We start from the raw sequence: 17,341 nt of genomic DNA, 5'->3' as shown, positions 1-17,341 counted from the left end.
TTACCTATTCGGCCAAATGACCTATTAAGTTATATGACCCTTTCGGCCAAATGACTTTCGGTCTAATGGTCTGTTCGGCCAAATGGTATATTCGGCCAAATAACTTTTGGCTTAGTGCCCTTCGGCCAAATGGCATTCGGTCGAACGGCCCTTTCCCTTTGGTCGAACAAGCCGTTTGGCCGAACAGGTTATTAAGCCGAATAGGTCATTTAATATCTCACTTCTGGATTCTATGCCTGAATGGCATACGCCCGAAGTACATTCGCGCCAATGACAAACGCCCGATTATAACAGGTGCCCGGATACCATTCACCCGAATAGACCATTTGCCCGAAAAAGGATTTTTTAAATTACCTTACCCTTACCTTCCCTTACTTTACCTTTTTTGTCGACCGGTTTCGGGCTCAATGCTGCCCATCTACAGGACGTGGTCCCAACCGATGTATATTATAAATTTTCTTTCTAAAGCACGAATTAGTCCAGAAAATGCGAAGAGTAAATGTTCTTTTCTGCAATATGATTTTATGCTAAGTGAGAAACTATCACGATAATCATAGTTGCACTCTTTTTTGAGTTTTCTACGTATGTGCGTGCCATTGCAGAGGGAACCAAATTCCCATGTGCCTTATTCTAATTCCGGACAAATGCGAATTAAGATGGAATAAGCAATCATTAACGTTTTTCATGATGCCAATCAAAGATCAACTCAACTTGACTAAACGATTGGTTCGGGCATTTGATGCATTTGGAACAATAGTTCATGCGGGTCAAATGGTATTTTCGGGCGACTGATCTTTTCGGACGTCTGGTCTATTCGGGCGCATGGAATTCGGGCTTATGGCATTCGGGCGTTTGTGATAGAACCCACTTCTCACTTCTCAATCGTCATTTCTAACTTCTCACTGCCTTGAGAGACATCTCTCTTCTTTCTTCGCACCTCCCACTTTTCACAGTGAGACATTTCCCTACTCACTTTATACTTCTCACTTTTCACAGTGAGGAGTGAGAAATTATTGGGGCGCGAAGTGAAAAAAGAGACGTTTCACTTCGCACTATTTACTTTTCACAGTGAGAAATCAGAAGTGAGAAATGATCAGTGAAAAGTGAGACATCCCACTTCTTACTAATCTTGTTCACATTTCTCACTTCTCACTGGGAAAAGTTAGGCGTGCGAAGTGAAAATTCTACTTACTTTTCACAGTGAAAAGTGAGACGTCGCATTTATCAATTTTCCCTAATAATTTTTTTCTTCTCACTGTGAAAAGTGAGAAGAGCGAAGTAAGAAGACAGACGCTTTTTTCTCACTCATCACACTTCTTATATCTCACTTTTGCAGTGAGAAGTGTGGAATGATGATAGAGAAATGAGAAGTGAAACGACAAATGACCTATTTGGCCAAATAATATTCGGCCGAATGACTACTTCAGCCGAATGACCTATTCGATGGGTTTGGCCTAATGTCTTGTTCGGCCTAGTGGCATTCGGTCTAATGGCTTTCGGCCAAATGGGTTTCGGTCAAACGACCCTTGATGACAAAATCAAAACCTTCACTGATTGAATACACACGATTTGAATTTATCTTTCAGTTTATCGATCATTTCTCTCCCCGCACCTTCATAAGGTAAAGAATGTATTTTGGACCACCCTTACCGGTTACCGCTCTTATTTTGAACCACCAAGAGGAATTTGCACTCAGTGGTCCAAAATATGAGCCGTCTAAAGTAATTTTTCTTAAATATTCATCAAATTTCAAGCAAAAAACTGGTACCGTCAACTGGGGGGAAGATGATCATTCGATGTGTCAGTGAAAAGTACCAATTTTTTTTTATGAAACGGTAGTCAACAATATTCTCCGTTCAAGTAATGTTATCGCTAGGTAGAAATGCGAGTTTTTCGATTATAATCATGAAAATGTATTTTGTGGAAGAAAGAGAGAGATAGTCATAAATGACGCTATTTTCGTTTCAAATATTGACTTCTTTGACTTCTTTACGTAGTAAATTCAACATTCATACAAATAACCTAGTGTATTTTGACGGCTAGGTCATAATGGTTTTAGTATAGCTGTCTTGATCAACTTCACCCCAAACCAGATTATTCAAAAAATGTGTGATAATTTAATTTATTTTAATAAATGCGAACGCATTTCAGATAACTAAAGTTGTTGATTATTGCAACGTATAGCAGTACATGTTTTGAAAATATTTGTTTCGATTTAAAATGTAAACATACATTGTTATTTCATGTTTTGTCTTAAAAATGATCATCTTCCCCCCAGTTGACGGTATTAAAGTTAATTGTTGCTTTATCGGGGGCTGAGATATCGATATTTGAAAATTGCTTGTTTTCAAAAATCTTTGAAATGGGGAAGGGTTTCTGGACGAAGGGGTGATTTAACCATCACGGTCATATGATTTTTTTTTAAATAATGGACCAAATTTAATATATAACACCGTATTGTTTGTTATGTTTAAGTTGGTCAATTGCACGTTCTCGGTCACTTGGTGTGGAATGACCCAATAGATGTTTTTGGGTGGAGGCGCATGGTACATCATAGATCAGTGTCGGTAACGCTCGAGGAAATTAACAGCTTCTCACACTTTTATGTTCTTCTAAGCTACACAATTTTGAGTCAAGTTTTTCTGCAGATTGAATTCCTAGATAAATATAAACGCAATGTATCGTACAACTTTATTTTTAAAAAAATGCTAGAAAATTCGTCATTTTCTTACACTTCATACATACAAACTTGGATTTATATGAATATTCCCATAATTGAAAAAAAGGGGATTTATAAAAAACAGCCTTTCGGTACAACTTTGTTGTACGAGAAAGGCAAAACATATTTTTGAAGTGTACCTAATGCTGCTGGTCGCGGACCGTTTCGTAATTTTTGTAGCTTTTCTTTTTATTTGTAGTCTGTAAGCAGATTCTAGTTAAATTAATCAATTATTAAACCGTTTTTGGCGTTCAACTGCCAGTCAATATCAACCTGAATTCCTGTAAAATCTTACTGTACGCTTTCCGGTGTATCTACATATTTACAGGAATGAAACTGCTATGTACTTTGTAGCTTTGACATTTTAATTATACGGCTTTCATCCAAAGAACGGAGGCAGCCACAACACCAACATCCCGTACCACCGATGATGATGACGATGATGATGATGATGCTGTTGGGAATCATAGGTCGTGCTCAACCGACAGAGCTAAAGGTCATGCCATGCAATTGGAATCAATGGCACAGCTCCTGCAGTAGTTTGAATTTTGCATCAAATCGGTAGCCAAATTGAATTCCTGTCGGTGACACGGAACACGCATTGCTAGTTAGTAGTTACAGGATTACACGCTGCCTCGGTCCTAGATGGGAAAGGTCAGATAACAAACTGCATTTCCAGAGAACAAGCTTTATGCTTTGATTAATTCATTCAAAGAACCATTCATTATCCCTTGAGTCGTCCCCTTTCGGCAGAATATGTGGCATTGGATAATACCCCGTTTGTGAGTCCGATTCTTACGTTCCTCTAAGACCGGTGAAAAGTCAAAAGGCCACTTGTGTCAAATCAGCCTTATCCGCAAGGGAACATGGCCTTTGTTCTCCGGCTTTCATCTGCGAGCGGAAGCGGCTGAGGTACTTCACTGAACTCAACCACCCATTGCCGAGCAACTGAATCGGACAAAAGAATTAATACCACGATCGCACCGGCGCGCGGCGTTTGGTGCTCCCCACAAGAACGAAGAAATGCGAAACCAAGAACAATCGTCCCGGCCCGGAATGACCGTACCGCATACGTAAAAAATGCTAACGGAAAGCAGTAATTTCAAGGGTTTAATTAGCGCAGTTCCTTCGCCGTGCCTGATAAGCGCCCGACATAATCAGCTCGACCGAAAATGCAAATGTTCCTACTTTTCGCTCGCTTCCATCGGATCTCAGCGGACTTTTATGACGCCTCAAATATCCATTTCGGAGCTAACGCACAGATAAACAGACGTAATGTGAAATGATCGAGATAGGAAAAAAGTTACTTTCATAACAAAACGAGATTGCCATGAGTGTTGTTAATTCTTAATTGATTCATACACAATTTGGAATTAAAAAGATACAAAGAACAGTTTCTTCAAAGTTTGATATTCCATTACGGAATATCTTTTAGATGTTATGTCTGTTTATCTGCGACTCCAATGAGCTATTTGTATACAGTAGTAAAACAGAGTAAATAGCTTCCAATACTATGAATATAACATTATAATTAGCTGTTGGGTTAATGACTTCATTACAATCACACAATTCCATACACATAATCATACAGGATCGAATTGTTTAGAGTTATTGGTGGCAAATATCACGGATCAAAAGTATTGTTTTTCAAAGTCGTTGCTTCGTGTATCAGTTCTTTGCAAAAAAAAAAGCATGCAGCACACTGCATCAAATCCTACATCACACTGAATCAATTAGCCTCAATCATACAAAATCATACAAACACGCTTTAAAATTATGCAGAAAAACTGATATTCATTAATATGCAAACGGAAAAAAATCAACTGCTTCCCTTCAATCTGGGCAGCTGACGCACGGCGTATTTTTTTTATTATAAATACATTCTTTTTTTATTGATTGTTTCAAACATTTCACGAAGATTTATAGAATGGTAGTTTTCTTTCATTTGGTGCAAAATATATTTTTTCATGTGCAATAAACCTACTTAGTTCTACAAGGTTGATCCAATGCCAAAACGGAAATGTTCTGATCCAATGTCAAAACGGAAAAATCTTTTTTGGTCGTAAGGAAGAAGATATTGTGATTTTGAAGCACTAGGGACACGGCAGGTATTTCCATCCATCGTCGTAGGGGCTAAAACCAACGAAAGCAACGTACATTTGCTAGAACTCCACTATAGCAGAACGTTTCTCCTGAGCCTACGATTTAGTTCGTATGAGTTTTACAAAAAAGCGTATCTTTTATTGGTTTTCGAGACTATGACGAACAGACGAAAATACCTGCCGTGTCCCTATATACCTACTGCCATTACGGTTAAGCCTCAGTTTAAGATCATTATTTGGAATTGCTAGGATTTCTTTAGGGGAAGATCCATTAATTACGTAACGCAAAAAATGGACTTTTTCAACCCTCCCTCCCCCCTATGTCACACTTTTTGTATAAAGCTTCTGAATATTTTGTATGGGTCGTCACACTTCGCTCAACCCCCCCTTCCTCCTCTAAGCGTTACGTAATATGTGGACGTTCCCTAGGAATGGATTCTATTTACTTATAATTATATAATTCTATGCATTGTGTATCTTGAGCATTCCAAAAATACTTTCCTGGATTTCCTAAAACCATAGCATACATTTTTTGTCCCGTTATACGCAGAACTGTCCCATGTACAATTCCAGTAAACATGGTACAAGTATGCGTAACATGGCAGCATAGTTCTCGTATGACTTCTATAATTTTCCTCGAAACTTCTAATAAGTATTCCAAGGTTATCTTCGTAAGCCTGGGGATGGTGCAGGTTTCTGCAAAGAATTCCGTCCATCCAATTTTCATTCTGCCATCGTGGATTCAGCTTTTGCGAACATCTGGACATGTTAAGGAATCTTGTGGCTCTTTTCGTCTTCATCTTTATATTCATCATTATTCGACATAGTTAAATTCAGGTTCATAAAGCATAGTCCTGAGATACTCGTAAAAAGACTACCGATCCTACAGACATCTGGAATATGGATCCTTGAATGTGCATCTTCTAACTTCGAATAGTCCGACCTATTTTTTCAGTAACTTTTTGTTTCCTTCAATCTGCTCTAACTTGGTTAAATATCCACCGATTTTCATGGTCCTTGTATCGTTGGATCCAAAAATGTATGAACACAGCCAACACAAAGTCGCATATGCTAGCGAATAAGTATACATGGTGGAGGCGATATAGGCGCATGCCTCCAATTGACTGCATGCAAAATGTACCTATATGGCCTCCACTTTGTACACTTATTCGCTATGATAAACGATCTTGTGTTTGCTGAGGAAGTTTATGTTTACGTTAGACAAGGTGCAACTAACTCTAACCTTCGACAGTATTCAGAAATACTAACAAATACTAGAGAAAAACTATGTCGTATATATGGTCAATTGATCGAAGAAGCCTGGGGTGGCATTGCGCATCTCGAATCGAATCACTCGATTCGTTCGTTTTTGCATTCGTTTCGAAAAAATTGCGGCATTATGTATTTCGTTCGACTTCATTCAGTCGCAGTACAAGATTTCGAATGGTGCTGTACTAGCCCAATCGAGTACGTCCTGTCAAATGAAATGTAAACAGAGAGAATAAGAGATAGCTGTCTCCGTGTTTAGTATGTCGCCCGCTGGAGAGACAACCTTCAGCGCATGGCGATTGTGAGTAAACAGAGAGAAGAAGAGATAACTTCATCTGCGTGTAGCATGTTGCCTGTTGGAAAGGCATGAATTGGCAGTTAATTTATAAACAAGCAAAATGTGCTCAATGTCTATAAAAAGCAATATTATTCTTAAGTTGCAATTGATTTAAGCATTATACCGATACGATATGTGTTGTAAATTAAGATATTGTTACGACACAAATTATAAGTTTCATTAATTATTGATTTGAGTGTATTACTTCTACGTAAAGTTAAACGATTTACAATGATATGGAAATGCTAATAGCGCTGTCCAATGAGAGCTTGAAGTAGCTCGAAGTTTCTCCCTGTCCTGCTCATGCCCATTTGTTGACAAAAAAACGAGCAGGACGGGAACAACTTCGAGCTACTTCGAGCTGCTCATTGGACAGCACTAATATCATCTTCCAAACTTAGACGTACATGTTCATGATAGAATTAGCGGCGAAAGTATAGAATTGATAGTTCCGTTAGGGGTCCGTACACTAATTACGTAAGCACTTATGGGGGGAGGGGGGTCGGCCATATTTTTACGCTCCATATAAATAAAAATTGGTTTGTATGGGAAAAATCTTACAAGGGGGGAGGGGGGGTTGAAAAATCCAGAAAAATTGCTTACGTAATTAGTGTACGGCCCCTAGGATATTGAAAGCGAGAGGGAGGGCAATATTTGTGATGGCACATATCGCACGACCTTCCTTCTGCCAAGCTCCCGTATGAAGGGGGAGGGAAGAATATCAGTGTGGAAGCTGCCACAGTGGAGATATATCAGCTTCCACACTGATATTCTTCCCTCCCCCTTCATACGGGAGCTTGGCAGAAGGAAGGTCGTGCGATATGTGCCATCACAAATATTGCCCTCCGCTCGCTTTCAAATCGACTTCTATAAAAACATTCTTCATGCCTGCCGTACTCTAACGGAACTATCAATTCTACACTTTCGCCTCTAATTCTATCATGAACATGTACGTCTAAGTTTGGAAGATGATATTAGCATTTCCATGTCATTATAAGTTTCATGTTTATTCGAGTTTATTTATTTATTTAGATCCAATTTTAAGCTAAATAATTTAAAGCTAAAGAAGGATTCGATACTTTGATGTTTCCATGTGTTTTAGTTAAATGCATTTGGGTCATCTCTTGCGCGTTTTCTTATTTGACTTAATCATTTTTACACAGATTTTAAAATAAACATGTTTTTACGCAAATTTTCCCCATAGAATTTCACGCGGTTTATCGAAATCGGCTATCTAAGCATTCACATAGCTTTATTCAATTGTCATATTGGACATTTTTTATTCATCATTTTGTTTTTTTGTTTGTTACGGACATCTAAATAACGGTAAATATGAGGGAAACCACAAAAGGCGTTTTGCCTCGGGGGGGCGTTTTGGGGCCTCTTCCCCTACGTGAAAACCGCAAAAAAAACGATTTTAGTTGAAGTCGTTTTTAGGGGAAGAGGCCCCAAAACGCCCCCCCGATGCAAAACGCCTTTTGTGGTTTCCCTCATATTTACCATCATTAAGATGTCCGTAACAAAACTAGATCTAAAATTATGTAGGTTAGGCGAAAAAAGTTTCAAAATAGTGCATGGGAAGGTCGGAAAAAACGAAAATTTCCACATTTTGAAGAAACATCTAACATTTTGGCGAGGCAAAACGCCCTAGTGGCAATATCCTACAAAGTACTTGCGTCTCCACGGACTATCCATACTAGAATGCTGATTCGCCGACGCGTGGTAGGTACTTTGTTCCCTAGGAGCTGCCAGCTAAAAGGCGCTTTGCCTCATGAGTTTTCCGGCAACAGAATATCACCACATTTTTGAAATGTGAATATTATCAATATGATTGAGATTTTTGACAATTTTTGAATGGCATCAACTAGCTATCTTGTTTAACTGATGCATAATGTAAAAATACCCATGAATAGCGTTACAAATAAGACAATAGAGCAGTGTTTGCTTAGCTAGGGCACATTGCCCCCCCTTCCCCTACACGTATTTCGGGATAATTAGATATTGCATATTGTCTGGAAACTCTGAAAGTAGGTATACTAACGACATTCTTTCCTTCAAGATACAATAATGAAACATTTATTCTCTTCCAGTAGAGAAATAATAACAAATATAATTAAAAACTCAGCAAGAAATAACTCTCGAACAACATTCGAAAGCTAAAAAGGTGACGAGTGATTTTCATTCGACTTGAGTCGTTTTTCAGTGTGCTATCGAGTTTCCATAATGCCAAAACATCTCGTTATTCTTGTACCTCCTCGAGCATACTCGAACGATGAGTCGTTTTCGAGATCGAATCGAAAGCCGTAATGCCAAACATGTTCGACTCGATAGAATTTCGTTCGAATCGAGATGCACAATGCCACCCCTGGTTGGGAAAGCATGGAACACAAAGCCACATAGTCAATACATTCCACCCCGTTTTAGACAACATATGAATTCTGTCTTCTTTAAATTCTCAGAAATCACTGAACAACTTTGTTGGATTACGACTGTGATTTTTGTAGCTCGATTTTCGGATTGGCTATCAGTCATGAATAATATGAAAATTTTATTTCATCACCGACGTTTCGATCCAGGGATGGTATATTCTTCAGAACTCGATGGCAGTAAATTTGTTAATTATCGCTATATTCGTCGAAACGTCGGCGATGAAATAAAATTGTCAACGCTATTATTTATGACTGACAGCCAATCCGAAAATCGAATCACTGAACAACTGTTTCTATTTCTTATACGTTTTGAGCAATGATTGAGGCTCCCGCTTTGATTTAATGGCATTAGAAATATAAAATTCCGTTTGAAAGTTTTCTAGAATCAGTAAGAGGTACAAATCAGATATTTCCAAAACGGGGGAGCACTGTGTTTCAATAACTGAGAGATGCCAAAACAACCGAACAAGCAACTGTATCGTTGTTTGGGGAAAATTATGGATACTAGAAATACCACGGAATATTTTTGCGGGACAATGAGTAATACTATCGCAAAGTTTAGAGTTGGTTACCCCTTGACGTTACATAATTAAGAATCCGAAATTCGTTGGGGTAATAGATTTTTTGGAAAAAAAAATCAAAGGTGTCGTAAGACTACGCAGCCTCATATAATGGATTTTATACGTAGGAGCAGAACAAACCCTGTAGGTATTTTTTAGGGGTTGGCAGAAAGTGTTACGGTATGTCTATTGTTTGCATCGCGAAACTTTTAATCGATTTCTGTATGTTTGTATTGGAATTACACATTTTCTGTGAAAAAGACTGGAACATCAAGTGAAATTTTATCAATTGCTAATTAAAATTTTACTTTTTACGCCTTTCCCGAGTTTGTCGTAGCGATCCTACTAAACTAGGTCAGATTTATTTTTATACTGCACCTTTCCAAACATTAATAACAACCAAATGACCAAATCTTGCAAGAAAACTTCACTTCCTACTCATAAATGGCTGCAAAGGCTATCGCAGCGGATAACTTTTCTGCCGCTACCTACCCTATCATTGTTATTAATTTTTCAGTCGATTTGAAGAACATTCATCTTTTATCAACTCTCTTCTGTTAAATATGGTGGTCCTAACAATAAACGATTTACGTTTTTTCAACCGTCTAAGACGAGTTTAGTACTTTTCCTTTTTTTATTAGGCTTTGGTTGGGTAAAATTAAAAATTACGCCATTTTGTTGTTTGGGTAAAATGTTGGTTCCTTGAAGTTGAATGATCTGCAATGATCTGCAGAAACCACGCCGACGATCACCATTAATGCGATGGTTCCACTCTCTGCGGAATTTCGATCAAAAATGGCTCGCGTACGCTGGAATGCAGGTTTTCTTGTATTCAATATAGTAAGCCCGTTCGCTCCGCCCTTTTGTGATCTGTTATGGGTGTTAATAAAGTGTGCTTACATAACGATTAATGGAGGGGCGGGGCTAATGCGATTACTTCATTAGATACAAGACAGCAGCTTTCCGGCACGCGTGACATATTTTGATCGGAATTCCACAGAGAGCAGATCGATTCTGAAGTTGATTATGAACTGTTCGTTATTCAAAATGCTTATTGTTGAGAAAAGTAACAACAGAAATTTGACCCAAGACGAAGTTTCTTCATATTTCAGGTGGCGTCTTCGTCGATTTGGCTGTCGTCGGTAGAAAATAAACTTTTCTGGCAAGATTCTTTGGTATCGTTCCTATTAGTCATTGTAAATGAAATCGATTCTTTCCGGTCCACCATTTTATACAAAAGAAGGTTGATCCGAGATTAATTTTCTTCAATGTGAAAACTTAATCATTTGGCGACGAATAAAAGCATCATGGCATCAGTACAGTAGCAGTAAAATAAAATTTTCTCACTAGATTCTGATTTTGTTTTGTTGCTGTTAGGGATTGAAAAGTGGTATTATTGGAAATAGGGGAACTGTCCCGCTAACCCGCGTGCTCACTGGTGAAAAAAAATCACAAAAAATAAGAAACAAACTAAATTCCTTTTCATTGCTTTGTTTTTGATGGGATGCAAATAGGAGCTATGCGATGAAGTACCGAACCGTTCCCCTATATCGGTTCTTTGGTGGATCATTATTTTACACAATGGAAGGTTAATCATTCAACGACGACAGAAAGTTGCCTTTGAATGGATGGAATCACTAACAGATGAATGGATGGAATCACTACCATGCCAATCGCCGATGCCACCAAAACAGTCCATTTGTTTAATCAACCCTTTCTTTCCAGAATATTCTGGTCATGATAAGAACCAATTTTCTTTCCTCATTGCGCCTTTCCAACAACAACTGCAAACAAACGCTTGTCGGAATCTTTGCGTTCAAATTTCACTTGCTGTTACTGTCCGACGGCTACTAGATGACTTTTCGTTAAGACGCCACAATTTGGAATACATTTTCAGCATCGCCATTGGTGGTGCGGGATTGCAACAGTGCTATTTTGTAGTCAACCCGTTCTTCACATGAAATGCTGATTCGTTCAGGTTGAATTATCTGCAGCAACACAGCGACCACCGATCACCAATGCGATGTTTTTCCGTTGAGAATATTACTAGCGCCTTCGTGCTGCTCTGTCCGCTCCCCCGCGATTGCTCTGCGGGAAAACTTGTTGGAACTGAGGATTAGATCTAAACCCGCAAGCTGCTTGATTTTGATGTCTGTGATTGCGATGCATTAGGGGCCCTCCTTAGCCGTGCGGTAAGACGCGCGGCTACAAAGCAAGACCATGCTGAGGGTGGCTGGGTTCGATTCCCGATGCCGGTCTAGGCAATTTTCGGATTGGAAATTGTCTCGACTTCCCTGGGCATAAAAGTATCATCGTGTTAGCCTCATGATATACGAATGCAAAAATGGTAACCTGGCTTAGAAACCTCGCAGTTAATAACTGTGGAAGTGCTTAATGAACACTAAGCTGCGAGGCGGCTCTGTCCCAGTGTGGGGATGTAATGCCAATAAGAAGAAGAAGATTGCGATGCATGTACGTTAGACCTCTTCATGTTTTAAAAAAGTATCAAAAATTCAACTGGTCAGCACGGAATCACAATTTTTATGCTAAAATAAGCCTTCTGTCAAATTTTCAGCTGATTCGGATAAAATTTCGAGATGGCTCAAGTCGAGTAAGTGTTTTTAGGCTATTTTGAAAAAAATCTAATAACATGTTTGAAGAAATCCTAACGCGCAAATTTATGACAAATGTTCAGCTTCTGATTTCAAAGAATTTAACCGAAAATCGTACATTGACAATTATGTTACTGAAATATCCAGGGAAAAAAGAGGAATAATAATATAATAAATTAGTCATAATTTGTCATGAATTCAAGAATTTTGTAGAACAACGACTTCTATGGGAAACAGTGTTTTTATGCACTTAAAAGCTCGAAAATCACTTTAACATGGTCAAAACGTGAACGGAACGAATCGCAATGTTCACAAGACTTGTAGAGCACACCAAAAGCTTCCATATAGAGGTTGTTGCGATAGTTTTCGGCATTTATATCTCTCGTTAGATTTTTTTTTTCAATTTGATAATAGCCTAAAAACACTAAACCGACTTGAGTCACCTCGAAATTTTATCCGAATCAGCTGAAAATTTGACAGAAGGCTTTTTAGCATAAGAAGTGTGATTCCGTGCTGACCAGTTGAATTTTTGATACTTTTTGAAAACATGAAGAGCTCTAATGCACGTGATTGGATGGTTTACCTATATATAAACTTTTTATCAATTATCTTCAATAAATAGTGCAAAATTAGTATTTTCAGATAATACAAAGATAATACAAATACAAAGAAGCGTTGACTCATCCTTGATCGAATGGTAAAAAAAAATGGGAAATACATCGAGAAATGGCGTGCTATTGAAGTTCAAAGCCTATCATATTTTCGTGACGGTCTCCGATTTTCGCAATCGTATAGTGTATCCCAATATAGAAAAGACAGACGAGGTCTTACGTCAAAAAAATCTTACCTGCCCTTGTCATAAGACAAGTTTGTACCTTCCCATTTAATTCCACCACTTGATTGTACCTTGACAGATACGTATCTGGACGTCAACAGTAAGGTCGTCTTCAGTGTCGACTCGAAGTCGAGTCAAGTACGAGACACTGAAGACGACCTTACTGTTGAGGTCGAAATACGTATCTGTAAGGTACAATCAAGTGGTGGAATTAAATGGGAAGGTACAAACTCGGCTTATGACAAGTTAAGACATTCCACTAAAAAGCTCAAAATAATTTTCTTAACTTACCTGCCCATTGGATTGGGTTAGGTGAAACGGCGCGGTAGTGATGTGCTGAATTCGGCACACGTAAATTGGGTTACGTTATCTGATGCAACTTGTTTGCACAATCTCTGGCCATTTCGAGAACGAGTCAACTACGAGACGCCGTTTTGAGATCCTGCGTTACCAACATGAACATGTTGCTATGGCCGCCCATCCCATCCCATCGGAAATGATAACGAACATATTTGCTGAAGGAATGAAGAAAATCCGTCCAGCTGTTTTTGAGTTGTGCGGATACGAACACAGACCATATTGTTTTTATTATATAGAAGATAAATTTACTCGATGCTTCATCTACTTTCAGCTGTAGATACAAAACGTATCTGACGCCCGCATTTGTCTCGGAATTTAACCCACACACGAATATTAAATAATAAAATTGTTCTACGGTGAGTTTCTTGATGTCGAATTCTACGCAACATTTGTTCATGCGACACGCATACGAACATACACCCCGGAAATAATTATAACATTGAATCAAATACCTCGGTACTGCCTGACAGGTGCGAGCTTTGTGTCCCTCAGCTTCACATCTCCGGTATAGCTTACAAGACAAAGGACTTATCACTTGTCATAAGACGAGTTTATACAATCCCATTGAATTCCACCACTTAATTGTATCTTGACAGATACGTATTTCGAACTCAACAGTAAGGCCGTCTTCAGTGTCTCGTACTTGACAAAGTCGAGTCAAGTACGAGACACTGAAGACGGCTTTACTGTTGAGGTCGAAATACGTATCTGTCAAGATACAATTAAGTGGTGGAATTCAATGGGATTGTATAAACTCGTCTTATGACAAGTGAAGACATTCCACTAAAAAGCTCAAAATAATTTTTTTATCAAAGGACTAATGTTCGTAAACGAAACAGTTAAAACAGGCCTAAAGTGGTTGGTGTCTTCTTACTGGGCATACTGACCACCCTTCCTTCAACTTGGCTTTAACCAGCACCTTCTAGGCATATGTAAGGGGTACTTAAGTTGAGCCTTTTCCAGCCCTTTACACTGGATTAGCTCTACTGGGTATAAGGCTATGACCTGAACCTTATCGCCCAGTACATCTTCGGACAACTTTTAATGTATGGAACTATTTCGTGCATCATCCAGCTTTAGAACGAGAACCATCTCACCCTTCTGCGTCATACGGATGCAGTTTAACAACTAAATTTCCTAAGCCCGAGAGCTTCTCCACGTATAGTTCTTACCGTCAGCTTTGACGATAATTGCCCCACATCTATCTCTTGGTTTGCCGCGACCCCTAATCGATGCACCTTTAGCTTTACGTGCACCTTCCTTCTTCGTCGATGTCGCTTTTCTTGTGGCTCTTGGAATTCACTTGGAATCTCTCCAGGGTCAGCGCTTTTCCTGACGAACTTGAACACCGTCACTTGTAGGCGGTACTGGCCCTCTCATATTTTTCAGGTTTGCAATCTGCACGACCTTACTCAACCAAGGAGTTGCACCGATGTGGCACTGTGGCAGCCATACGTCGTCGCAACTCCACAACCTGCCTTACCGCCAACTCCTTCTCCACAGTAAGCCTATTTTTCCCTCTGCATTCCAGCAGGGACTTCCACTTTTGGTCACAGAGCGCCAGCACTTGACAAAGTCTCGACTGTAATTTAAGTGGTTATCGAGGAAGGCCACATTCACGTCTGTAAAGTTCCCTCTTTTATTGGCGGGTCATCGCAGCTTTGATGACCTTCATCAGAGTATAGCTCCATCTCCTCTGACTTGGCCTGTTACTTCTTGCCGTTTAAGTTCACACTTAGCAAAGGGATCCACCCTGTCGCTATCCTCCGCTCCATCTTTAGATTTTAGGTTTTATTTTTCAAAGTTTCCATTTTGATCCCACAAGTTGCTCGATAAAAGAAGTCCTGATGAATTATTTCGCCCCCAAGGTCATGGCATGGGTTGCGGTCACCTTAGAATTAGGGGACAGGAGACGCATATTGTCAACTTCACTGTCGGTCGTTTGAAGACCAAAAATGGCTCGTCACTTTTCTTTTTTCTTGCGAAGTTGAGCGAAAGGCTTTGTCTTACTCACACACAAAACCGTGCTAGAATTCCTTTTTGCAATGGCTGCTGCTGGCGTAAATCGGCATTGAAGCAGCGGTTGTCTATCTGGGATACATGTTCCCCTTGGGTGACCCTCGCTGGCCCCAGGGGGTACCTCGGTTATGAATATGTAGTCAAATCAAAATGTATTGCTAATGTTCTGATAATCATGTATTTTTTTATTTATTTAAACTTCGTCTTGTACAAAATATGCATGTGGATTAGTAAACCAAAGCCTATTGAGTCCTGCCCTCTAATCCCTGTACAGTGTATGAAGGGCTGTGTGACAAAAGATCGAAAGGACAAAACATTAAATGAATACATTTTAACAATCTTCAATGCAATCTACCTAGAAAATATTGAATTTTTTTTTAACGGCGTGCTTCTGAACTTAAATCTAGAGTCTGAAGGTACGAAAGCCTCAAGTTGATAGGCATTAAGGCGTTTTTCTTAAAAGCTCAGTTGCTTCGTTGCAAGAGAATTTGAAGCATCCTTCTATGCTATTCGGAAGCCCCCATCCATGCAGCTCGAATCTTCCTTTCAAGGGGATTTTCAAGAGCTTAGAAGGCCTTTTTCAAGACGCTTGTAAGCTTCCTTTCAAGAGGCTTATAAGCCTCCTTGTAAGTGGCTCGGAAGCTTCTCTTCGAGTGGATCTGAACTCGGAAGCCTTTTTTTCAAGTGGCGTGGAATCCTTTTTTCAAGATGTTTGGAAGTCTATTTTCAAGAGGCTCAGAGGCTTCGTTTGAAGATGATCAGAAGCCTCTATTAAGTGGCTCGAATGCCGCCTTTCAAGCTGCCCGGAAACCTTCCTTAAAGTGGCTCGGAAGGATCCTTCCAGGAGGGTCGGAAGGCTGCTTTTAAGAGGCTTGGAAGCTTCCCTTCACGAAGTTACCTTTCAATGGGCTCTGAAGCCGCCGTACAAGATGCTCTTTCAAGGGATGTAAAGCCGCCTTTCAAGAGGCCCGGAAGCTTCCCTTCAAGAAGCTTGGAAGCCTCTTGAAGAGGCTGGGATTTCTTTTTTCCAGAGGCTCGGCAGCATGCTTTTAAAAGGCTCTGAAGTTCCCTTTCAAGGACTTAAAAGTCACCTTTCAAGAGGCCCGGAAGCCTCCATTCAAAAGGGATGGGGGCCTCCGTTCGAGAAGATCGTATTTTTTTTTCAAGGGGCTCGGAAGCTTTGCTTCAAGAGGCACGAAATTCTTCTTCAAGCAGCTTTTAAGCATACTTTCAAGAGGTTCAGAACCTCAACTAGCAAACAGGCTGCTATGTCTAATGTTCTGTATCTGCAACGATTGCAAACAATCCCCAAATCACGCTTTTAGTGAAATTTGTTAAACATTTCCCTTGGAACGTAAGTTCTGTGACCACTTCGCTCAGCACATCAATTCGTTGACGCCTGCAGTTTTCACCACACTCGAGACCAGTTTGCAAAAACAAATCTCAAATTCCGCTAGCAAGAAATCAAGAGCACTCGTGTTGTAATAAACTTTCCATACAACGATACGTAATTTGCCCGGACCTAAATCAAATCGAGAACACAATCTCAAAATTACAACGATTCAATTAGCATTAACACGTGCTGACAATAATCAATAATACAATGGCTGAGAAGCATCGTTTTTGCTGTCTATGGTCGCTTCTTGCACGGCTCACAACAATTCTATTTTGAATGGCTTTCACGTTGTTTTATTTGTTCATCACGATGAATCGTTTTCGATGAGTCCATTCAAATTGATTGTTAAGCGATTTTTTGCTTCAAGTTTTCAGTTATCCGGCTCGAAGGACCAAAATGTTTAAAAAGCGGACTGTAATCTATCGATAGGTCACTGCTTCAAGGGTAGCTGAAGAGAACTTTTTTCGCACAAATCCAGACACAGTCACTAACACTGTTTATTTCTCGGAATATGTAGGTATTGCCGCAAACAGTCTTGCGGTCTAGTCACGTTTTGTTAAACGAGAGATCGAAAAGTTATAACTCATCCGAATTTATAGTTTATAGGTAGGAAAATTCTCTAGCCCCATCTCTGTTTAGCTAATGTTTCTGTCTTGATTCCTCATAACTCGCCTAATAGAAATATTCAAAAAATAATTTGATC

At 39.5% G+C, this 17,341-nt stretch overlaps 1 protein-coding gene across 10 annotated transcripts in view; it reads left to right on the top strand.

Annotated features, from left to right (window-relative positions):
- Positions 1–17,341, top strand: part of LOC134224557 (glutamate-gated chloride channel) — a 288,157-nt gene that overhangs the window by 172,999 nt on the left and 97,817 nt on the right. The gene's annotated exons all lie outside the window — the stretch shown is intronic.

Source organism: Armigeres subalbatus, chromosome 3 (assembly GCF_024139115.2).
Source record: "Armigeres subalbatus isolate Guangzhou_Male chromosome 3, GZ_Asu_2, whole genome shotgun sequence".
Classification (NCBI taxonomy): Eukaryota; Metazoa; Arthropoda; class Insecta; order Diptera; family Culicidae; genus Armigeres; species Armigeres subalbatus.
The sequence above is the reverse complement of the archived record's forward strand: the minus strand, read 5'-3'. Positions and strand labels throughout refer to the sequence as shown.